Raw genomic sequence first — 25799 nt, forward strand, 5'->3', positions numbered from 1 at the left:
AGAATCAACTGACTTGGGACCTTAATTATATCTCACAATCCCTTTACTACTGCTATATTCTATGGACTAGAAGCTCACTACAGGTCCCATCCAGGAGAGCTGGGGAGGGGAGGAGAGATTACATAAGGCATGAGTATCAGGGGGTAGGAATCGTGGAGGCCATCTTGGGATCTGTCTGCCATCGTCCTGAAGGGGAAATCTGAGTTGTATGCTATAGATCTACTATAATAAACATAAAATCTGGTAAACAAGATTCTTCAAGTGCCAAGTGATTTTTAGGCTGACCCATTTTGGAGGCAGCTTTAAATTTGGGGGGATTTAACAGCCAACAGAGATAGTGTCAAGGTCTTCACGGTGGCAGGGGACAATACCACCTAAAACCTAAATATGTAGCTCTCAATGGGCAAGTTTCAAAGGGGTGGGTGTTAGCACAGCCCTTTGCACATAGTGAGATTTCATAAATGCCTGTTGAATGAAATTCAGTGGGATAGAGAGCAGCGTTTTATGCTGCAAGGGAGTTTGAGTCTCCTCGGTCTGAATCTTCTGCTGAATGTCTAACCATTCATAAGTGGCCAGACTGTCAGGGAAAATAATGGCTAAGTTTGACTGCCTGTAAAAGTCCATATAAAAGTGCTTCTTTTGTCAAGTAAAAATACCAAGGGGAAAAAAAAAGTCTTTCCTAAACTATATAAGTTCACCTTTATTTAAAATAATTTTTTGTATGTAGGTTGTATTTATAAACTTTTATTTATTTTTTATTAAAAAAATTTTTTTTCACGTTTGTTTATTTTTGAGACAGAGAGAGACAGAGCGTGAACAGGGGAGGGTCAGAGAGAGGGAGACACAGAATCTGAAACAGGCTCCAGGCTCTGAGCTGTCAGCACAGAGCCTGATGCAGGGCTCGAACTCACGAACTGTGAGATCGTGACCTGAGCCGAAGTCGGCCGCTTAACCAACTGAGCCACCCAGGCGCCCCTAAACTTTTATTTTTAAAATAGAAGCAGAGTAGAGGGAATAATAAAAAATGATCTGAAGATCCAAGACAGGTCCTGCAGGAACCCCAAACTACCAACAAGAGTTATGGGCCCTGGCATTTTGGTGTGGGGACAATTCCAGCCACTGAAACTATGTGGCTGATTGACAGATGAAAATGGAGAAAACTGTTTCAAGTAGGAAGGGAACTAACTGCCTAATTCTTTACATATGTGATTGTCAGTTAATACTTTAAGGTCAGTGCAACACCCCACTCATCTTCATTTTATAGAAAAGGAAGCAGTCTTTGCCCTCACCTGGCGTAGAGTCTACTTTGGGGGCCAGACAAGGAGAGGTCATGTGACACTGGGGGTGTGTGCTCTGGGAGAGAACATGGAGGGGCTGCCAGGCAGGGGGGAGCACTTCACCCTGTGCAAAGGAGGCTTCCCAGCAGGAGGAGATTCTGAGTGGACACTGTGTCTTTCCTTCATGGGTCATTGGGAGAAAAGAATGCCATGTAGGATGGGAAGGGCAGCCAAAGAGGAAGCCTGAGCCTTCTACTTTGCAGTTTGCCTGGAGTCACCTACGTCACTGTGTCTTATGTGGAAGGGGATGGCTTTGGGCTAGTTTAACTCACATATAGATAGATGGGAAGAGGCCAGATAGACAGACTTAGCTTATACAGCTCATAAGAAGTCCTACTTAAGGGGCACCTGGATGACTCAGTCAATTAAGTGTCCAACTCTTGGTTTTGGCTCAGATCATGATCTCATGGTGGTGATCTTATGGTTGTGAGATAAAGCTCTGCGGTGGGTTCTGTGCTGGGCATGGAGCCTGCTTGAGATTTTCTCTCCCTCTCTCTTTGTCCCTCCCCCCTCAAAGCCCTGCTTAGGAATATAGTACCTTCCTTCCTTTTGTTGAAGGTAATTTACCCTCAAAATGGTTTCTAACAATGTAGATTTCTTCTTTGATGAGTTTTGGAAAATCAAGCCCAAGCCACCCAAAGATAAGGCTTAATAGGTCCTCTTTCCCTAGCATATTATTCCTCACAATTAACTGTCTTCATTCTCTCATCTGGAAACATGGACCCTCTTAGAGTTAAGAAACCACACAATTAGAATTGGGGTGATCATATAATTTATCACCTAAAGTGGACACTTCAGAGAGTGAAAGGGAGCATGAATAATAATTATTCGTCCAGGGATGACAAAACTTGGGCCATCCAGGCAGACCATCAGGCTACCATCAGCCCAATTTTTTTAAGTTTATTTATTTATTTAATTGGAGAGAGACAGAGACAGTGCAAGTGGGGGAAGGGCAGAGAGAGAGGGAGGCAGAGAATCCCAAGCAGGCTCCACATGGTCAGCTCGGAGCCCAATGTAGGGCTCAACTCATGAAACCCTGAGATCATGACCAGAGCCAAAATCAAGAGTTTGATGCTCAACCCACCAAGTCAGCCAGGCAAACTCAGCCCAATTCAACGCTAATTAGCTACAGAATGGAAACACAACTTTCCCAGGACTCCCAGAAGCTCCCGTAACTGGGTGATAAGGAGGAAGGCAGCCATGTTCTTCCTGCCTGAGTTACACAGAATGTGCCAGACTTTGTCTAAGAAGAATATTGTTACCTAACAGGACTTTAGGAGCCCTGTGTTTAAGAAAAGTCTGTTCTCTGAAAATGAGAAGAGCAGATAATAAACAGTAGGCTCTTTAAATGCCCAGATTTTTAAAAATTCAGCAATATCTATTTTTAGAAAGCTCATTTTTACTCACTCTAAATATTCTCCTGCTCCACCCACGAGCAAAAGTGATTTTGTAGCAATTGACTCTGAGGCTGCTGACGTCATTAGGTAGGGAATTAGACTGGAGAACTCCCAGGTTTGCAGTGAAACTAGTGAACACTGACATGTAATGGAGGAGAGCCACCCATCTGGAGGAGATACAACCTAGTCTATGATTATAAAATGTGTATTGAGGAGGCCTGGGAAGCACTTATACCTAACTGAAGGACCAAGGGATAGCTTTAGTGTTGCAATGGAACTGATGAAGAGGAAGGCTGTAGCCTAATCAATTCAGTTAATGTATCTGAAGACAGTTTTAGGCAAACAAGATGGTCTGTACCATCTAAAAGAGAACTGAACAACCATGCATGTGACAGTGCTCCTCCATCAAGGCCAAATCTTTCAGATTGGAAAAGGTGGTTTTCTTTGTTAAGAGTCAAGGAAAGCCCCTCTGATTTTGGCAAGGCTTGAGTGAAACCCCATACCCCCCACCAAATCCTCCTCAACAACCCACTTTCCATTGTTCTGATTCTCAATTTATCCAAACAACTTTGAGTGACACCACATATACACAGAAATTCTCTGAGTCTCTAAATCTACTGATAGTTCAGCAACAGGGTCTAGTTGATGGAATTCCTCACCAAGAGTCATAACCAGAATCTGAAATTCTCCTAAAATATTAAGAGGATGAAAGATGATAGTTTTATTTAAGTTTTAAAAATTTTTTTAAACGTTTATTTATTTCAGAGAGAGAGAGAGAGAGACAGCGTGGGAACAGGGGAGGGGAAGAGAGAGAGGGAGACACAGAATCCGAAGCAGGCTCCAGGCTCTGAGAAGTCAGCACAGCTTTCTCACTGGAGAGAATTTTCATATCTTTTGTTTACTAGTAAGCCTCTTCTAGATTCACTTCATTTCTCAATGCCTGTTGGAAAATGTGATTCTCAGAGCTAAACATGATGTTCAGGTGTGGTCTGACCATTAAAGAAAACAAGACAACCACTCTTCTCTTGATTGGTCCAATTAAGTACCTCAAGTCTGTATGATTCAGGACTGTCAGCAAGTCAGCTAAGCAAGAACTCTGTTGTGTGTGTGTGTTATTGTAATTCAATTTTTAAGTTTTAAGATAATTATAGATTTCCATATAGTTGTAAGAAATAATACAGAGAGCTGTGCAACCTTTACCTAGTTTCCTCTAGGAGCAACATCTTACAATACTGTAATGTAATATTATAACCAGGGTATTGATTGACACACATATGCAGTCAAGATATAGAACATTTCCATCACTATAAGGAACCCTCATTTGCCCTTTTATAGTCACATCTATTTCTTCCTTCCCCTACTCTCTCTTAATCCCTGGTAACCACTAATCTGTTTTCCATTTCTACAATTTTGTTATTTTAAGAATAAGTGGAGGGGCACCTGGGTGGCTCAGTCAGTTAACCCTCCAACTTTGGCTCAGGTCATGATCTCACAGTTGGTGAGTTCAAGTCCCATGTCAGGCTCTGTACTGACAGCCTGGAGCCTGCTTCAGACTCCCTGTCTCCCTCTCTTTCTGCTTCTCCCCCACTCATGCACTCTCTTTCTCTCTCACAAAAATAAATTAAAAAAATTTTTTTAATTAAAAAAAAGAGTAAGTGGAATTGTAGGGTAGGTAACCTTTGGGATTAGAATTTTTACTCACCATAATTCTCTGGAGATTCATCCAGGTTGCTGTGTGCATCAACAGTTGTTTCTTTCCATTGCTGAGTGGTATTCCATGACATACTACATTCCATGGATGTACCAAAGTTGGTTTAGCCATTCATTTATTGAAGGACACCTGGGGTGCTTCCAGTTTTTGGCTATTAGTAAGAAAACTGCTGTAAACACTAGAGGTTCCTGTGTGAACGTAAGTCTACATTTTTCTAGGATAAATGCCCAAGAGCGCAATTGCTGAGTTTTATGACAGTTGTATGTTTAATATTCAAAGAAACTTCTGAACTGTTTTCCAGAATGATTTATACCTATTTTTGATCCAGATCTGTAGTTAAGCTGGTGTACCCCAATTCAAAGCCGTAAAGCGTTTTGTGTTTTGGTGTGCTTGTGCATTTTTGTTCTTGGACCTGAATGCAATGTGCATTTATTTTCCTTAAATGTTATTTTGGTAATTTCATGCCAATATTCCAAGTCTTAAGATATTTCATATCTGCTTTCTCTCATCCAACATATTAACTGTTCTTCTTGACTCCATTTTTTCTGTACCTTTTGTAACCATGTTTATTAAAGCTTTCTTCACCCAGAGCTTGAAGGGGGAAAAAATGGAATAGGATGAAACCCTAAAGCATGACACTGGAGACAAACTCTCCAGGTGAATCTTATCAGCTGATCTACACTTTCTTCCCTGTCTATAAGGATAATACCAGGAAAATTTCCAAAGGATTTGCAAAAGTCTGATTCCTCTGTATATAGCATTTCCATTCCTATCAATCCAAACACTTCATTTATAAAAGAGAGAAACATTTAAGTTCCTAGGTCACACTATTTCACTGTGAATACACTTTAATTCTTACTGAGAGACATTTTCTTTTCTCAGTTAACAGAGACGGAAGACATTAATAAAATTACTTTCAACATGGTGGCTTTGCTCTTTTTTTTCTTTTTGAGAGAGAGAGAGAGAGCACAAGCAGGGGAGGGGCAGAGAGAGAGAGAGAGAGAGAGAGTCTCTTAAATAGGCTCCACACCCAGTGAGGAGCCCAATGCAGGGCTTGATCTCATAATAGCGAGATCATGACCTGAGCCAAAATCAAGAGTCGCATATTTAACTGACTGAGGGTGGCTTGATTTTTCAATCTAGGCTGCAATGCCCGTTTAGGGCACCAAGATTTTGGAAACAGGATGCTGACAATGATGAAGATGATGGTGGTGGTGATGGTGATGATCACAGCTAACACAGGTAGCATGCTTACTAGATGCCAAACATTTCTGAGAACTATGAGGTTCTGTGTCATTTTTATACCTGTATCTGGTTTGTGAATAATTGTATCATTCATAGGGATTGGAAAAATGAGTGTTCTTTTTAGATGCACAGCATGGCTGCCAGACACTTTAATCATAAGCTTTACTTCGGATTGTGTCTGAATTCTTGGTAGAAAGGAAAATTGGTAATATAAAATCAAAGCCAAAGAAAGCTTGTGCTTTATTATCTGATTATTGTAGACATAACAAGGCTTGAGAAGACTAATTACCTTAATTTTAGTCACTGTGTACTATATCCTGAGAGCATTTTATATCTCTGCACTTTTCACATTTGAAACGTGGTAATTCAAATAATTAAAACTAAAATCCAGAGTTCAATAAACACAGTATTTTAATTTTATTTCTTTATGTATTTATATATTCTTATTATTGCTTATTTATTTTATTTAGCTCTCTTCTGATTCTCAAGAAAACCATTGAGTTAGTGATACCTGATAGGATAAAGGAATATGCAATTTAAAGAAATAATTATACAATAACACGGATATAATTTGATTTATACTTGTAAGTGGTACGGGGAGAAACAGAGCTATATCATACTTTGAAGACTGATAGTAATAATTATTCAGATTTAATCATTTTATTAATACAAAATTAAAAAAAAAAGATTTTTAAAACGTTGAAAATCAGCTTGGCTTAAGAATCTTTTGGTGGCAATTTAAGCAGCCATGGAAGGTGGAAATCTGTACTATATTAGAAGAGAGAAACAATAAAATGCAAGACATCCCACTCACATGGGAGCATACAACCTTAGTTATAAGCAAGAATCATTCTGCCTCACACTATAATGACATTCCAGAATCAGATTGAGGAGTCAGTCCCAAAATGGGATTTAAAAAAAATCAGATCTTGAAGGAAGTCTTGGTTGACATGTTCATTTACTTTGTTAAATCCAAAGCGTCTTAAGTGGCAGCTATACAGACTAATCCAATTGTTACACAGGAGGCACTGCACTATTTCTTAATATGTAACTTCAAAGCACTTGAAACCATTAAATTGGTTTGAACATGATACAGAAAGTACTGGGAGGGAAGGTGATATTAGTGGTCAAGAGCATAAATGCTGTTAAGATGAAAAGGCTCTGCTAGTTGATTTATTATCACACCAAAGAGCAGATAATAGTCACGTGACCTCATATGAGTTTCATCTAGCATCTCTTAGACTCCTTTCCTGTAAAAAATGGCAATTAAAATTGCCTTGGAGTATATATGGAAAAAATCCCTATTCCTGTATCTTGTATAGTATGCAGGGGCAAATTATAGTTTCTTTTGGTCACTTACTGCATTATAATAATGACTATTGCTTATTACTTATTGAGCTATGTGCCAAGGCTAAGGAACATTTTTATATCCTATCAAATCCTTACAATTCTATTGGAAAATGCCAATTTTTATCATTTTTTGCTGATGGGAAAACTGAGGCACAGAAGTTAAGGGAATTAGCCAAGATTCCCAGGTAAAAGGGGGGCCAAGCCCATACATAAAGTCTATCAGTGAGATGGCAGAAATCAAGGATGTGATCACCACACTACACACACACACACACACACACACACACACACTATGTATTTATTTATAGTATAAATTAGCTTTCAATGGACTAGAAATAAGAAACTAGGCTAAGTTGACTGGGGCACCCACCAACTTCCCTGATTTCAGGCTAAATGGTCTTTGAGTTTCTCTAAACCCATTTTCTTTTTCTTTTTCTCAGTAAACAAATATTTATTAATACCTTATTACTTTTTATGAACCTACAAATGGTGTTTTAGGAAAAATAACATTTTTAAAATGTGATGCAGTCTCCATTCTAGACGACAGTCATTATGCACACAGTGCACTACCCTCTGCCTGGTAGCAGTCTGAGCACTGAGGTACCTCAGACAGACAAACACCTCAGCCCTCATGGAGCTTCCATTTTATTCTAACAGCTTTGTTGAGATATTATTTGCATACAATAATATTATCCTATTTAAAGTGTATGACTCAATGACTTTTAGTGTATTTAGAGTTGTGCAAACATCCCAGAGTTGAAGTTTAGAACATCTTCATCACTCCAAAAACAAAATGTTGACTTTATTAACACTCACTCCCCCTCCCCCACCTCCAGCCACAGGCAACCACTAACGTGCTCTCTGCCTCTATAGGATTACTACTGTGAACATTTCTGTACCTGACCGAAGTGGTTTTTTGTGATTGGCCTCTTTCACTCAGCACAATGTTTGCAAGTCTCATCCATATTATGGTATTTATCAATACTTTATTTTTTAAAGATTTTTTTTTATTTTTAAGTAATCTCTACACCTAACGTGGGGCTCAAGCCCACAACCTTGAGATCAAGAGTCACATGCTCCACCAATTGAACCAGCCAGCTAATTCTCAATACTTCATTTTATGTTTATTTTTTAAAAATGTTTATTTATTTATTTTGAGAGAGAGAGAGAGCATGAGCAGGGGAGGGTCAGCGAGAGAGGGAGAGAATCTCAAGTAGGCACCATGCTCAACATGGAGCCCCATGCAGGGCTCAATCCCATGAACCATGAGATCATGACCTGGGCTGAAATCAAGAGTTGGATATTCAACCTACAGAACCACCCAGGCACCCCAAGATATTTTTCAAGTAATCTCTGCACCTAACATGGTGCTCAAACCCACAATCCTGAGATCAAGAGTCACACACTTCACAGACTGAGACACCCAGGCGCCCCAATACTTCATTTTAAAGTCTGAATAGTATTGCGTTGTATGGGTAGACCACATCTTATCCTTTCATCAGCTGATGGACATTTAGGTTATTTCCATTTTGTAGCTATTATGTATGATGCTGTTTGCATTTTGTATACATTTGTTTATAAGTTTTTGTGTGGACATGTGTTTTTGTTTCCTTGGAATGAAATTCCTAGCAGCAGAATTGCCGGGTGATGTGATTGCTCAATGTTTAATGCTTTGAGGAACTTCTAAATTGTTCTCTAAAGTGGTCACACCATTTTACATTCCTAGTAGTCTGTATGAGGGTTCCAGATTCTCTACATCCTCACCAATGTTCATTATCCAACACTTGTTGTTGTACGTCTTTTTGCTTCTATGGTGTGAAGTGGTATTCCATGGTATTTTTTTAAAAAATTTTAACGTTTATTTATCATTTCCGAGAGACAGAAAGAGAGCACAAGCAGGGGAGGGGCAGAGAGACAGCCCCAAAAAGGAAAGGATACATGCTATATGAGGAACCCTGGAAACATCATGCTAAGTGAAAGAAGCTAGTCACAGAAGACCACATATTATATAATCCCATTCATAGGAAGTGTTCAAAATAGGGAGATCTATAGAGACCTATTAGTGACTTAGGGCTGTGGGGGAGAGGAAATGGGGGTGATAACTAAAGGGTGTGGGGTTTAATTTACAGGTTGTGAAAAGTTTCTAAAATGAGCTGTGGTGATATTTGCATGTTATCTGTAAATATAGCAAAATCCATTGAATCATATTCTTTAAAGAGGAGGTTGTATAGTATGTGGATTATAAGCTGGTAAAGCTGACATTCTTTAAATAACTTTTTAAACATGTGTTTATTATTTTTGAGAGACAGAGACAGAGAAAGCGCGAGTGGGGGAAGGCAGAAAGAGAGGGAGACACAGAATCTGAAGCAGGCTCCAGGTTCCAAGCTATCAGCACAGAGCCCGATGCGGGGCTCAAACCCATGAACTGTGAGATCATGACCTGAGCTGAAGTTGGACTCTTAACCAACGGAGTCCCCTAGCCACCCCTCCATTGTGGTTTTGATGCCATGTCCCGAACAACCAATGATGTTTGGCTTTTTTTCATGTGCTGTTGGCCATTTGTATATCTCCTTTGGGGAAATGTCTATTCAAATCCTTTGTCCCTCTTTAAATTGGGTTATTTATCCAGGAGCCTGGGTGGCTCAGTCTGTTAAGCGTCCAACTCTTGATTTCGGATCAGGTCATGGTTCATGAGTTTGAGCCCCACACGGGGCTCTATGCTGACAGCATGGAGCCTGCTTGGGATTCTGTCTCCCTGTCTCTTTGCCCCTCCCCCTTTTGCTCTCTATCTTGCTCTCAAAATAAATAAATAAAAATAAATAAATAAATAAATAAATAAATAAATAGGGTTATTTATCTTTACTGATCTGCAATTGTTCTGTGTACCCTAGGTGTAAGTCCTTTGTCAAATATATGATTTGCAAATATTTTTCTCCCATTCTAGAATTTGTCTTTTAACTTTCTTGTGGTATTGTTTGAAGCACCAAAGTTTCAACTTGTTTCTTTTTATTTATTTATTTTTATGGTAAAATATGCGTGACCTAAAATTTATCAATGACATTAAGCACCTTCACAGTGTTGTGCAACCATCACTACCATCGACCTCCAGAAGTTTTTTCCACCTTCCAAAACTGAAATTACATGCCTCTTAAGACTAACTTCTCATTCTCCCCTTCCCCTCAGGTCCTGACAACCACCATTATACTTTCTGCCTTTATGAATTTAACTACTCTAGGGATCTCATATGAGTGGAATCATATAGTATCTGTCCTTTTGTAACTGACTTATTTCATTTACCATAATGTCTTTAAGGTTCATGCATGCTATAACATGTGTCAGAATTTCCTTCCTTTTTAAGGCCGAATAATACCCCATTTATATATATCACATTTTGTGTATCCACTCATCCATTGATGGAAAACATTTTTAATTTTGATGAAGACCAATTTGCTTATTTTTTTATTGCTTGTGCTTTTGGTGTCACATCTAAGGTATCATTGCCTAAGCCCCAATCATGAAGATTTACTCCTGAATTTTCTTCCCAGAGTTTTATCTCTCACATTTTGGTCTATGATCTATTTCAAGTTAATTTTTGTACAGAGTGTGGATATCCAGTTGTCCTTGTACCATTTGCTGAAAAAAAAAAACAAACTATTCTTTCCCCCACTGAATTGTCTTGGCACCTTTGCTGAAAATCAATTAACCAGGGGCACCTGGCTGGCTCAGTCAGTAGAACATGTGACTCTTGACCTCAGGGTTGTGAGTTCAAGCCCCACGTTGCGTGTGGAGCCTACCTGAAACAAAACAAACAGAAGGAGAAAAGGAAATCAATTAACTTAAACATAAGATTTCATTTGGGGATTCTCAATGCTATTCTCATTTCCTTATCTTTAAGCGAGCAATCTGATCTAGATTACAGTTACTTTAAATTTGCCTGATCAGAATCACCTCTCATGTTTGTAAAAATAGACATTCCCAGGTATTTTCCCTGGTGATTCTGATTCAGTAGACTTGGGGGTAAGGTGGGAATTTGCTGTTCCTCCAGTCTTCCTTAACTCAGCTACCAGCAGCACATTTCCCCTGGTTCCTCAGACCAAAAACTAGAATGTAGCAGTGCTAGTTATTAAGCTACTGTCTGTTCCTAAACTCACCCTTCTCTACTCTGCTCAGAAGTTGGGCTGGAGCTCTGGAAACCACATACTCCATGGCAGCTGCTCTAAAATGTGTTCTGCCAATAAGAAATGTGAGGGGGAGACTGAAAACTCAGGGGGAGGGAGGGAGAAGGACTTGCCCCTCCCAGTTTGTTCCTGATTATGTGTCATTCTGTGGGCATCACGCCAGGGTGGCATCTTAACTCCAGTAGCAGCAATTCCTTCCCATTACCAGCAATTAAATCTATTTTGTAGGATTTTAAAAAATATTTGCAGAAACAACTTTATTTAAATCCCAGTTAAGACAGCAGCACCCACCAACCAGTCAGCACCGTCTTGACAGACGTCTGGGTTCAATGCACAAAGGGCACTACTCTGAGTTCAGACACCAACACCAACACCAAATATGCAGCACCTCCTCAGATGTCTAAGTTTTAGCTCCCCAAGGTTACTACTCTAAGTTTCTAAGTTTTAATATTCTTAATATCTTCCCTTTGTTCCATTGACCCTACGTTTTGGGAGCTACTTCCTGGAATTGCTTCCCCCATACTACTTTAGACTTTGTGTTGCATCTTTTCAGTTACCTATATAACAACTAGTTAATTTTAATCTTTTTAAAATTTTTTTAATGTTTATTTATTTTTGAGAGAGAGAGAGACAGAGCATGAATGGGGGAGGGGCAGAGAGTGAGGGAGACACAGAATCTGAAGCAGGCTCCAGGCTCTGAGATGTCAGCACAGAGACTGACACGGGGCTCAAACTCACAAGCTATGAGATCATGACCTGAGCCGAAGTCGTACACTCAACTATATGAGCCACCCAGGTGCCCCAAAACTAATTTTATATATGAAATTCTCTCTTTTTTGACTTCCACTGCATGAAGAAGTACCTTGTTTGGAAGTTGCTTATTAGGCAACAAGCAGCCCCAGGACTATGGTCCCTTAGAGAAGAGAAAGAAACAGGGGTTCTCTATCATTGTCCTATCTTCATACTTAGAGGTAATCTCCACTACGTGGTTCAGAGAAGAGGAATCCAAGCAGAGTCTATTGTTCTCACTGAATTGAGGAGACAGAGAAAGACGTTTGGAGATCCTGAAGCAATGGGATTTTGCAGAGCAGACTACCAGGGAGAAGGGAGTTACACAGAGAAAGAACTCACAGATCTTCACTACAGTTCTGTTTAGTCTTTGGCTATGACTACTCTGGGCATGCATAGGGGTAAACTCCATGAAGCCAGGCAAAGAACAACTATCAGAGAGCTACAAAAGAAACAGATCTTAAGGCTAGGAGATATTTGAGATATTTGAGTTCCAAGTAGCCTAAGTGGAGTGAGGTAGATGAACACTTGGGCCATTCCATAGAGAACCCAGAGGGGTCACACTTTAATAATAGGGTTTAATTATCCCTAGAGTAAAAGCTACTCTGGATATACCTTAATAAAATTTGAGAACAAGCCTTGAAATAACCACGCTGACCTGAAAGTAACTTCACTGCTTAAGTGCTAAAACAAACTGTAGCACCCTTTAAAGGAAGACAGCATACAGGAGAAAAATTAGGCAATAGAAATCATGTTGTCTAAGAAGCTGGCATCAAAACAAGCTGAAGCGTGCAAGGATTTTATTAGGGGAAGTATCTGTATGTGGAAAAATGTGAAAAGAGCCTAATAAGGGTGGGAGAAGCATCAAAACATAATAAAATCTGACCCTGAGGGAAGAAAAGAGAAAGAAACTGAAAAAAAGTGAACAAAACCTCTGTGACCAATAAGATAACATCAAGTGATATAAAACATGTATAACTGGAGCCCAGAAGGTGAGGAGATAGAGGAGGGGCCAGAACATATACCTGAAGGAATAACAGCTGATTTTTTTTTTTTTTTCAAATTTGATGAAAACTACGAACCCCCAGGCCCAAAAAGCACAATAAATAGGAAAGCATAAAGAAACCCACATCAAAACAGATCAGAATCAAATTTCTGAAAAACAATGAAAAAGAGACAATTTTAAAAGCAGCCAAAGGAAAGAAGACAAGTTTTATAGAGAGAGTAACACAGATAGGGATTAAAATAGACTTTTTGTCAGATCCCATGCAAATCAGAAGACAATGCAATGGCATGTTTAAAGTTCTAAGAGAAAAATCTGCCAAACTGGAATTCTATTCCTTGTGAAAATATTTTTCAAAAATGAAGACAGAGTGAAGATTGTTCAGACAAACAATGAGACACTGTCACCAGTAGATCTTACTACAAAAAAATAGTAAAGGAAGTTTTGCTGTTTCATGGCAAGAAAAAGAAGTTTCTCGGGATGAAGAAACATGATTCAAGATGGAAACTTGAATCTACACAAAAGAAAGCAGAGTGCCAAAAAGGAAAATGTGGGTAAATACAAAAGGCTTTTGTTGTTGTTGTCGTTGTTGCTGTTGTTGCTGCTGTTGTTGTTGTTGTTAAGTCTGTTAACCTCTTTCTGTTCAAATAATGGGTGTGGTCTCTGTTTCCTGGCTGAACTCCACGTGATATAAGAGCCTATTTTTCTTCTCAAATCTGTCCCACCAGCCCAGAGGGCTCTGTGAACCACATTCTGTTGGCTTCCCATTATTCCTCTCTCATGGCTTCCCATTATTCTTAAAAACAAAAAGAATACACTACAAAACAAAAAGAAATCACTTTCTATTGACTGCCTACCACAACCCACGCACTGCTTTTCTCCCAGCATTCTCCTTAAAATCCAATCTCTTCACCATCTCTGATCTGGCTCCTGCAAATTTCTCCAACTGCAGCTACTATCCCTGCCCACTTGCTGTTCTCTAAATCACACCAGGCTTTGGGTTCCTCAAAAACATCAGGTGCGTTTCCATCTCAGAATACTTTTATACTTGCTGGTCCTTCCACTGAATGCTCTTCGCTCAGATACTTTCATGGCTCTCTCCTTCTTCTTAATGGGATCACTGTTTGAATACCACAGTCTCAGAGAGATTGACTCACCCTATTAAGTGTAGCAAGCCCCTGGTTTCTCCCCAACTACCTTCTCTACCATTCACTTTCCTGGGTTTTATTTGTTGCTTTTTATTTGAGTATAGTTGACATGCAATGTTACATTAGTTTCAGATGTACAACATAGTTTATATAAACAACAAGTTTATGTGTTATGCTGTGCTCACCACAAGTGTAGCTACCATCTGTCACTGTACGATGGTATTACAGTATTATTTACTATATTCCCTATGCTGTGCCTTTGATTCCCATGACTTATTCATTCCATACTGGGAAGCCTGTATCTCCTACTGCCATTCACCCATTTTGCCCATCCCTCCCCCTCTCCCCCATCTGACAACCACCAGTTTGTTCTCTGTATTTATAGGTCTGATTCTGCTTTTTATTTGTTTGCTCACTTATTTGTTATTTGTTTTTTTAGAGTCTACATAGGAGTGAAATCATGTGGTATTTGTCTTTTTCAGTATGACTTATTTCACTTTGCACAATACCCTCTGGGTCCATCCATGTTGTTGCAAATGGCATGATCTCATCCTTTTTCATGGCTACATACTATTCCATTGAATATACATGCCACATCTTTCCTGTCTATTTGTCTATCAATGGACTGTTGGGATGCTTCCATATCTTGGCTATTGTAAATAATGCTTCAGTAAATATAGTGGGGCATATATATTTTTGAATTAGTGTTTTTGGAGTTTTTTTGGGGGGGGAGGGGGGGAGGTAAATACCCAACAGTAGAATTATTAGATCATATGGTATTTCTATTTTTAATTTTTTGAGGAATGTAATACTGTTTTCCCCAGTGGCTGCACGACCTTACGTTCCTACCAACAGTGCATGAGGATTCTTTTTTCTCCACATCCTCACCAAAACTTGTTATTTCTTGTCTTTTTTAATTTTAGTTATTCCAATGGGTATGAGGTAATATCTCATTGTAGTTTTGATTTGCATTAGTGATGTTGAGCATCTTTTCATGTGTCTGTTGGCTACCTGTATTCTACCATTCACTTTCTATTCTGTTACCCTGCTCAACTGACTTCAAAGCATTGCAGGTGGAAGTTAAGTGACTAACCTATCTTCCATTAGATTTTTGGGTCCCCTGGTAGATTGCATATTGACACCCCCAAAATGTCTACATCCTAATCTCTATAATCTGTGAATATTTTACCTTATATGGCAAAAGAACTTTGTAGATGTGATTAAATTAAGGATCTTGAGAGGATGAGATTTTGCTAGGTTATTTAGATGGACCCAATGTAGTCATTAGGGTCTTTAAAAGAAGAGGGAAGGAGGAGGGAGGGAAGGAGGGAAGAAGGTTCTTATTTTAGAACAATATAAGTGCCATGAAAAGAATCACATGATCTTTCTTTATCTTGTATCTTATATCATCAAATTAATCATATCAGGTGTCCTTTTGGAATAGATCCCAAATCCAACAACTTCACAAGACCTCTGACACTAAGACCACAGTCCAAGATACTGCTTTCTTTCACTGGGAGTACTGAACGACCTCCCAATTGGTCTCCCTGCTACTACTCCCATCCAAGTACTAATCGGGCCTGACCCTGTTTAGCTTCTGAGATCAGATGAGTTTGAGAGCGTTCAGGGTAGTTTGGCCATAGACTCCCTGCTTCTACTCTTAATTTCTACGGTCTATGGTCCACAGAGCATCCAGAGGAATCTTTAAACATGAGTCATATCACAGATCCCTGCTGAAACCTTCAGTGGCTTTTCTTGTCATCCCCAGGAAATTCCTCAGTCCTTACTGGGGCCTCAAAGCTGCACATCATCTGGTCCTAAGATGCCTCTCTGACCTCATCCCCAGTCATTATACCTCTTGCTCCCCTAATAAAGCATTTAAGTGGTACAAACAGAATTTGAACCCAGAACTGTGCTCCAACATGATGTCAGCTTGATTAGGCATTCCAACCATATGCCAGTGAAAGCCTCTCTGTCTGAGGGTTCTACCTCACTGGGTCATGTGGGACTCAGCTGCTATGCTGGTTAAAATACAAATAGCTGGGCCACTCTCCCAAAGATGTCAATTCAGTGGGTCTGACATGAAGCCCAGGAATCTGCTTTGAAAATTTAGGTGCACATGATAGTTTGAGAATCCCTGCACTGCTCAATGAATAGAGTGTAATTCACCTATACAGGTAAAAACAGCACCTTGTTGATAGGCATGAATGAACTTGATTTAGAAAGCCTAAGACCAGAAAGATCAATTTATGTTTCCATTATCAGCGTCAGCTGAGCAGCTGTGCAGAAGCCAGCTTAATTAACTACATTATTATGGGAAGAGCCAAATAAGGAAAAATTATCACTATATCCTTTAACTACTATGTTTATTCTGAGGCACTGAAATAAATGTTGGTTTTTCCCAGCCTCCTCAAAGCAGAGGCTGGGGTAGGGATAACAGCAAATGACTTTATCAGTGATGTCAGGATAAGCACAGAGATGATGTCAATTGGTGTTAAAAAATTTACTTGGATGGTCTGGACCAACCAGCCAGGATTTGGAGATCAAGAGCATAGCCTGAGGAGCCTGACCCACCTGAATTCAATTCTGTCTTCTTGACCAACCAGCTGTATAACATTAAGCAAATGATTGACACTCTCAGTCTTTGTTTTTCTATTTGTAGGATGAGGCCACTAGCAGAACCTATTTTGTGAGGTGGTTATGAGGATTACATTTGAGAATATCTTCAAAGCATTTATTTCTGGCATGCAGGAAGCATTCAACAAGTGGTTAATTTGATTATCACAGCTACCATATTAATTCTCTTCCTTGCCTTAAACACCGGCTAACTTTGCTTGTGTAAAAACATCTTAGGGATTCTTCCCCATTGACATTTCCTGGAACACACTCTGCATTCCATTCAGAACTATTCATGAGAAATGATCCTTGACCCTGGGACCTGATCCAACAGCTGATAACTGCACGAAGCAGGTGGCTTGACTGTTTATACCTCTGCTACTATACAAAGAGCTCATGACCTGGTAGCATCAAAGACCTCGCTCATCACTGTTTTTACCCTCTACTTAAATATCTTGTGTACAGAGCAGAGTATCTGCTCAAGAAACACTTGTTGAATGAATACACAGGTAGAACTCTGTATCTCAAGAATGACATAATGCCGTGTGCCAGCTAGGATTCAATAGAGGTCTTGCAATTCTCCTAATGAAAGCTATATGAGCAAGTCAGTTTCTTCATGACTTCATTGTCATCACTGAATAGATAGATAGTAATGTTTTGTGTAGAGTAGGAGTCAGTCTTTTTACAGTGCAATGCCTGAACAAAATTGGGTTTGGGGTAAAATTTTTCCATAAGTATTAAAGATGTTCTCCCTAACATTGGGGGTCTTATTTAAGTGTCCATAGGAGAAATTAGTGAGTAGACCTCTACTCACTGGTCTTGGCTATTAGCCTTACGCTATATTTTGCCTGGAGCTTGAGATTCTTGACAGTGAATTATTACCTTCCGGGTGTCTCATAAAAATAATAATAAAAGAAAAGATTATATGAAGAAACCCAAGACCTTGTCAGCCTTTGTGAGCAGACACCCATATCCTTTTAGCCACTGCCAACCTTCTAAAAGAAGACTGTATGAAATGTAGTCCTGTGAGTGGCCCCAGTGTGACACAAGGTTAAGAGTTTGGGCCCTGAAATCCAGCTCTACTTTTTGTTACCTGTAAAATTTGATGAGTGAATGTAACATGCATGGAACATGCCCTGGCACAATCACATTTGTCATTATTACCTGGAGGAGTGATCCTTGTCTGTGTCAGTTATGGTCCAGTTCCAGGACTAGGAATTTACTGCAGCTATATTTTAGGGAGTGTAATACATTGGAAGGGCTGGAGGAATGGCTGCCAGAGCGTCCCCAAGAGACGGCCTTGGGAACTGGGTTCAAGAGCACACAGCTACTGAGCTGAGATGCAAAGACCAAGAGGCTATGCTGCCACCACTGGGAACTTGGGGACTGGACATGGCTGATTTGGGTCACGACAGCGACCAGAATGTCTTTCAACATCCATGAAGATTAAGCTGGACATGCTGCCCCAAATCCCTCCCTATTACCCTACTTGTGAGCAAAAGCAGCCATGGAAGCAAGAAAATGGCTCCCACCTCATTCCTGCCTCTTAGCCTGCGTCTATGGTAGCCTGCCTCCAGGATGACCCCCAATGATCCCTGCCTCCTGGGGTTCACCTCCTGGTGGAGTCCCTCCACCATTGTACCAGCAGTGGTTTGTGTGGTTAATAGAACCCATCAGGAGTGATGGTGCATCACTTCCAAGACTGGGTTGTAGATGACGCTCTGATGTCTGTCATATGACTTCTATCCCTTGTTCTCTTCCTTTCTCAGATCCCTTACTCTGGGGGAAACCAGAGTTGCCTTGTCTTTAGGACATTCTTGCAGTCTTGTAGCAAAGCCCATAGGGTGAGAAACTGAGGCCTCTTACCAACAACCATGTGAGTGAGCAAGGAAGCAGCCCCTCCAGCTTCTGAGACAACAGTCCCAGTAGACTTCTAGGCTTTATAAGAGACCCAGAGCCAGAACCACCCAGTTAAGCTGCTCCCAGACTCCTGACCCTCAGAACTAGGAAAGAGAATAAATGTTCACTGTATTAAGCAGCTAGGTTTTGGACCAATCTGTTACTTAGCAATAGAGAACTAAACAGCATCTAAGTGGGAGGACTCAATTCACCTCCCAAACCCTAGCTGCAAGGAATATGCATTGTAGTTTCAGCCTTATGGCTGTGCAGAGCAGAGAAACACAGGAGGAAGGGGCTGGTTGCTGACTGATCCGATCCACACACAACACCACACCATTTCATGCCAAGGATGCCAGTGTGATCGTGTTTGTAAGCAACTAGGGATCAGACAACCAATACATTTCAGACAACTCTGTCTTACAGAATCTTGTCCATCTTTATTCACAAACCAAATCCTTCTTTTGCTATGATCATTGTCAGCCACCAAGAGCAATTCGCTCCTCTTTGCCTCCATTAAACACAGAGAAGCGAATCCTTTCTGCATCACATAATACAAAAAATATCTCAAGATTCTCCAGTCAGTGGAGAATTATAATAAGTAGGGCTTATAATAAAATGCAGATACCACAGTGACAAAATAAACCCATGCAAGTCACCAGACTAAGACATGAAGCTCTATTGTGGACCCACTTTTGCTACTGTTGATCAGCTGATGAGCAAACTATTTGACCTACTCTCTGCTGCCACACCTGCCTCCTGCTTGGAGAGAATGAGCAGCTCGGGGAGGTCCATACTGCAGTATTTGCAGCAGAAACTGTTTTCCTTAGTGGTTCTCAAAAATGCCTCAAGGGAAAATGTCTGATGCTTTATAAAAATGAATGCATCATCTTTGAGGGGTCCCACACCAGGAGGAAGTGACTGAGATAGGAGCTAATGGCATCAACAGAGATGTTTGTGTCTTTGTTTTCCAGAAGTCACAAGGACCGTTTAGCAGAGAAATGGTATGATATGGTGGGGACCTCTGCTTGGGAGACAGAGGAAGTCTGTACTTCCTCTGTACAGAGGAAGTAAGGCAGGCAGTTCTTCTAGGGTGGCATCAAGGGTGCAAACCATTAACACCTCTTTTTGGAGAAATTATAACAAGGCTTAAACAGAAGAGGCAAGAAGAAACTGTGCAAATGTCCCAGAGTAGATGCTGTGAATGAGGGACAGACCTGCACAACAAAGGATTTATGAACTGGTAGCCTTGAAAAGATTTACAGAGGGTGGCAGGCAGGAAAGAACATTTAATTTGTACTTTGCGCTTGTATGTTTTTTAACATAGAGCACTCTGAGAGGAATTTACTTTTTTTAATATATATTTTAAGGTTTTTTATTTATTTTGAAAGAGAGAGAGCATGAGCAGGGGAAGGGGAGGGAGAGAGAGAATCCCAAGCAGGCTCCATGTTGTCTGTCAGTGAAGAGCCCAACGTAGGACTAGATCCCACAAACTGCAAGATCATGACCTGAGCTGAAACCAAGAGTTGGACACTTAATTGACTAAGCCACCAAGCACCCCAAGAGGCATTTACTTTTTTACAAAGAAGGGTTTTTAAAAATTAAATATAATTTATTGGCGAATTTGTTTCCATACAACACCCAGTGCTCATCCCAACAGGTAAGAAGGGTTTTTGTTTTTTGGTATTTTTTGAAAACCAAAGGTATATATATATTATATATAAATAAATATATCAATTTCCTGGTTCTCTTAGATTTTTTTTAAGACCTAAAAAAGTCTAACCCAAAACACGCTGAATACAAGTATCAGTTATTAAGAGGCCATTGCTCTCTGTCCCTAACTGGTATGCAATCTAATTTCATACAATCCACACAGACATCAACACCCTAAATAGCCTGTAGGACTGAGAGTTTTTTAATTTCTGCATGTCAGCTGGTGAACAAACACTCTGAGATGATGTGTCCTGTGGTACCACCTACCCGTTCAACTTCTGACGTGTTGGCATCTCTAGGTAGTGGTGAACTTTGCGGGGCAGTTTTATTGTACTTGGACTCTCTTCTGTTCTAAACCTGGCAGACTATGGAAAAATCATAATTTCTGGCTTCCTAAATTTAATAGATTTAACGTAAAGATACAAATCGTTGCAAGATACAAAAGTACTGAATCCTAATCTTCAGTCAGAAACCAATTATACTTAATCTGATTGATTCTTTGTTCAATTATGAAGGAAAAGAACAATATTGGAGACTATTATGAAAAGATTACATATAAAAAGCAAATGTAGTTGGAGACCTTATGATTTTTCAATCTCTAGGAAAGGAACAATGTAAGAAAAGAGTTGTTACACTCTCAGAGAACAACAGGAACACATTATATGCAAATAGGGAGCATCATGCAAACAGACTCTCTAGGAGCAGTTTGTTCACTGCCATGCCATAAATTAGGCTCCCTTGATCCTTTCAGAGGTAGAAAACTTGTCAAAATTTATCATTGTAATTTAGAGGGGCTCAGGATGGTCATTGAGATCCCAAGAACCAACAGACCCGGGCATCTCTGTATTCTTCCTTCCTTCCTTGTTTCTTTGCTTCCTTCCTTCTTTATTCTCTCTCTCTCCTGGGGCTCCTGACTGGCTCTGTCAGTTGAGCGTCCAATTCTTGGTTTCAACTCAGGTCATAATCTCACAATTTGTGAGTTCAAGCCCTATATCAGGCTCTGTGCTAACATTGCAGAGCCTGCTCGGAACTCTCTCCTCTCTCTCTGCCCCTCCTCTGCTCACTCTCTCTCTCTCTCTCTGAAAATAAATAAATAAGTATTTATTCTCTCTCTCTCTCTCTTTCTCTCTCCCTTTTCAATTTATTTATTTTTTAATTTTGCCAATTTTATCATTTTTACTCTAAAATCCATTATTTCTATTTCTTTCTTTCTTTCTTTCTTTCTTTCTTTCTTTCTTTCTTTCGAGAGCAAGCAGGGGAGGAGCAGAGAGACAATAGGAGAGAGAATTCCATTCAAGCTCTTCACTGTCAGCAGGGAGCCTGATGCAGAGCTTGATCCTACAAATCATGATATCATGACCTGAGCTGAAATCAAGAATCCAATGCTTAACCAACTGAGACACTCAGCCACCCCTCTCTCTCCCTTTTTACAAATGTGAAATATCCACTTCTTTAATTACATACACATTCACAGACATAGACATAGGTATAGGAGTATATGAAGATCTACAGATGCATACACATGTAAATACAGTAAAGTCTTCTGCCCAATTCTGTTCCATTCCAACCAGGGAAGTTATTTAACTGGTAAAGTTGAGAAGCTATTTGATGATAGGAGAATACACTTGTGGATTGAGATAGGGAAATCATCGTGCAACATGGTTCAGAACAATGTTGTGTCTGAGATGGGGTTCCTTTTTTTTCTTGGCTCAGTAGGAGATTGAATGACAATACTTGAGACCTGCAAGCTTCTGGAAGAGAACTGAAGGGAACAGATCTGTAAGAAATTTGAGAGGCTTTAGAGATGGACACATCCAATTTTCCCAATGTCTCACAATAACTCTTGTTTTATTGATAAAAGAAAATCAGTGTTTTTGCCTTTTGATGAAGAATTTCTTGATGTGGTAAACTTGATGAAGGGAAGGATGCTACACACACACACACACACACACACACACACATGCATGCACTCAGTTCCATGCACAAACATGTTTACCATAGCCTCATTTATAATGGTCAATAATAATGACAAAAAGCAGGCAACTGAGGAACGCTAAGAGAGTTATAGGTAAGAAAATAATGATGTCTATGAATCATTCATGCTATCTTAGGCTCTCTGGGCTCTAAGATAAGCTCAAGCCAGTAGTGACAGAGGAGCTATCCAAAAATGTCCTTGGGACAACAGGTATGATATGATAAGCACATACCAGGAGCTGGGATTTGGCCAGGCCCCAGGAGAACAGGAATTGGTTCCAAATTTCTGGGGCTTTAAGAGGATGAGGTCAAGGATCTTCACTGTATGGTTGTGTCACTTATGAGTTCTTGCTACTCTCCCCTCCTTTGTTCCATTCCCAAGTTCCTCAACAAGAGCAACTTCCTCGTCTGTCACCTGGAATCTCTTCTCCCCAGCTCACAGCTTCTGCTATGTGTCCTAGTTCCTGTTTATTTATGTTATTCATGTTTTTTTTATTCCTTTTATGACTTTAACTTGCCTTGGCCCATGATGACACTATTGCATCTTTCATTTATACTTTAGCTGTCATTGGTAAATGACGGAATCTCTGTTTCCATCTAGCACTTCTAAAAGAAAGAAGTTGACCAGTTGAGCAAATAGCCATCACCCTATTAGGCATGAGCCTCTAAGCCCCAGGCCTTCCGGTAGGCTGCTGATAAGCCTGTGGATTGCCTGCTGTGGGTGAGCAGTCGCCAGGGAGGGTGGGTTATTACATTATAGAAACACAGTTATGCAGGTTGTATCTCCAAAACAGACTATGGGTGAGCAGTCTCCCTTATAAGGGACTCCAGGCATGGGCAGGCACCACAATCTGCATCTCTAGGACCAACTTGATGAGTGCATTACAATTGCCCACAGAGTGTCTGCATGCACTTCTAACAGGGAGTCAATGAATCCAGCTTGTCGAGAAGGTAATTTGGCAATATATATCAAATAACTTAATATTCATAGACTTTGCCTGATCATTTTACTCCCAAGATTTTTATACCAAGGGAATGATTAAAGATGAACACAAAGATCTACATGTAAAAATCTTCTTCAGGAGATTATTTATATTAGAAAAAATATTCAAAAAGGAGATTTGTTAAGTTATGCTTTATATAGGTGCAGTAGAATACGATGCAGGTATTGAAAAGATGGTGGAGACAAATATACAATAGGTAGTAGGGATGTTCAAGATGAACAGAAAAACAGATTTTAAAGTATGGTGTAATAAGAAATATATTTGGTCTTTGTCCCCAATTCCTGGCACAGAGCTTCTAAAATCCCTTGGAATTTCCCCAATGATAGGACTGTCTTTTGTTATTCATTAGGAGCCCCTTTGGCTACACCTGAGTTTATTGGGGGGGGGGCTGCAAACTGATCTCTATAAAAACTCATGAACAATGAGATATGATGAGCTTCTGAATTGGAAAACACATCCATGTGCTGGGACGGTGGTACACCCCATCTTTACTGGGACAGAAGCTCCTGAACTCAGCATCCTTCAAACATTGTCCTATGCACCTCCTCATCTGGCTGTTCATTTGTATCCTTTAGAATAAACTGGTTTAAGTAAAGTGTCTTCCTGTGTTCTGTGACCCATTCTAGCAAATTATCCAACCTGGAGAGGGGTTTGTGAGAACGCTTGTTTTATGGACATTTGGTTAGAAGTGTGGGTGGCCATTTGGCCTCTGGGCTGGGGGTGGTCCTGTGGGCTGAACTGTGGAGTCTGATGCTGACCCTGGAGACAGAGGGGATCAGAATTGTGTTGAATTGTAGGACACCCGATTGATGTCTGAAGAATTGGATATTGGTGTTAGACATCCTCCAAATAGGAAAATGTAGAAAAAATTCCCCAATATTATTTCTAACCCACAAACACAAAAAAAAGGAGTTATGTAACAAAAACTTAATTATGATTCTTTTTTATTTTTATGTGAGCAATTATCTGATGTATAAAAAGATGCAACTAAATTCAAAATGATACAAAATATCTATTTCAGGGTGCCTGGGTGGCTCATTTGGTTGACTCTTGATTTTAGTTCAGGTCATGATCCCAGGGTTGTAGGATAGAGCCCCACATCAGGCTCAGTGTTGTGCATGGAGCCTGCTTAAGATTCTCTTTTCCTCCCTCTGCACCTCCCCTGCTCCTGCACTCTCTCTCTAAAAAAAAAAAAACAAAAAAACAAAAAAACACCACAAGATATCGATTTAAAAACAACAAAAAGTGAGTATATTTAATCATACTCAGCTTATAAGAGAGCACATGGGTAAATAGAATAATTCATTCTATAGCATAGTGCTATATGAACTGGGGACAGAAAAAGTTGGTAAAGGAAGGCAGAGGAACTCTTAAGAATCGGAACTGAGCTTGGGGGGGCGGCAAGGGGCACGTCTGGGTGGCTCAGTCAGTTAAGTGTCCAACTTCGGCTTAGATCGTGATCTCACAGTTCATGAGTTTGAGCCCCACAATGGGCTCTGTGCTGACAGCTCTGAGCCTGGAGCCTGCTTCAGATTCTGTGTCTCCCTCTCTCTCTGCCCCTCCACTGCTCACACACACTCTCTCTCTCAAAAATAAATAAACACTAAAAAAAAATTTAAAAAAAAGAATTGGAACTGAGGGGCTCCATAATCATCTGGCATCCACTCAGTGTTGTACCTATGCTTAGAAACGTACATGATGCGGGGCACCTGGATGGCTCAGTGGGTTAAGCGTCTGACTTCAGCTCAGATCATGATCTTACAGTTCAGGAGTTTGATCCCCCCATGGGGCTCCATGCTGGCAGTGCAGAGCCTGCTTGGGACTCTCTCTCTGCTCTCTTTCTGCCCCTCCCCCACTCGTGCACACACTATCTAAAAATAAATTTTAAAAACTTTAAAAAAATAAAAAAGAAATGTACATAATGGGAACTCCAGGGATCTTCCATATCCTTCCTTTAAGCTCCCTCCACCAATCAACTGTGGCCACAATGTAACGGTTGTGCTGAGTTACTCTCTATATTAAGTAGTTATCTTCATGGGTTCCTTTGTGCATGGTAATCATTCAAACCTAGGCTTCTCAGGAATCCTTAGAGCCACTGGATACTCTTGACCCAAATTCTCAACTTCAGCCATTAAACAGTCAGTTATACATTTGGCATACAGGCAGTCCATCTTTGACTGTACTAAGTCAAGTTTGCCTTTAATAGACAAGTTGATAAAGTTGGTATCAACCAGAATGTCATAAGATGGGCCCAGCTATGTCATATTAAAAGAATACGCAGGATGGTGTTGGGCAACTTCTCTTTCCTTGAGTGCACTGGAACCTTTCTTTTCTTTCTCTTTAGGTTTTAATCTATCTTTCTGTTGAAGCCTCTGATATCTGAGACTAAGCATTTACTTCACGGTCATGTACTTTCTTGCCTTCCTTTGCTTCCCCAT

General features: G+C 40.2%; 1 pseudogene; it reads right to left on the reverse strand.

Moving 5' to 3' along the window:
* Nucleotides 1-396: 396 nt before the first annotated feature.
* On the reverse strand, nucleotides 397-25799 carry LOC102951989 (annotated as a pseudogene).

This window comes from Panthera tigris, chromosome B2, assembly GCF_018350195.1.
Source record: "Panthera tigris isolate Pti1 chromosome B2, P.tigris_Pti1_mat1.1, whole genome shotgun sequence".
In the NCBI taxonomy this organism is placed as follows: domain Eukaryota; kingdom Metazoa; phylum Chordata; class Mammalia; order Carnivora; family Felidae; genus Panthera; species Panthera tigris.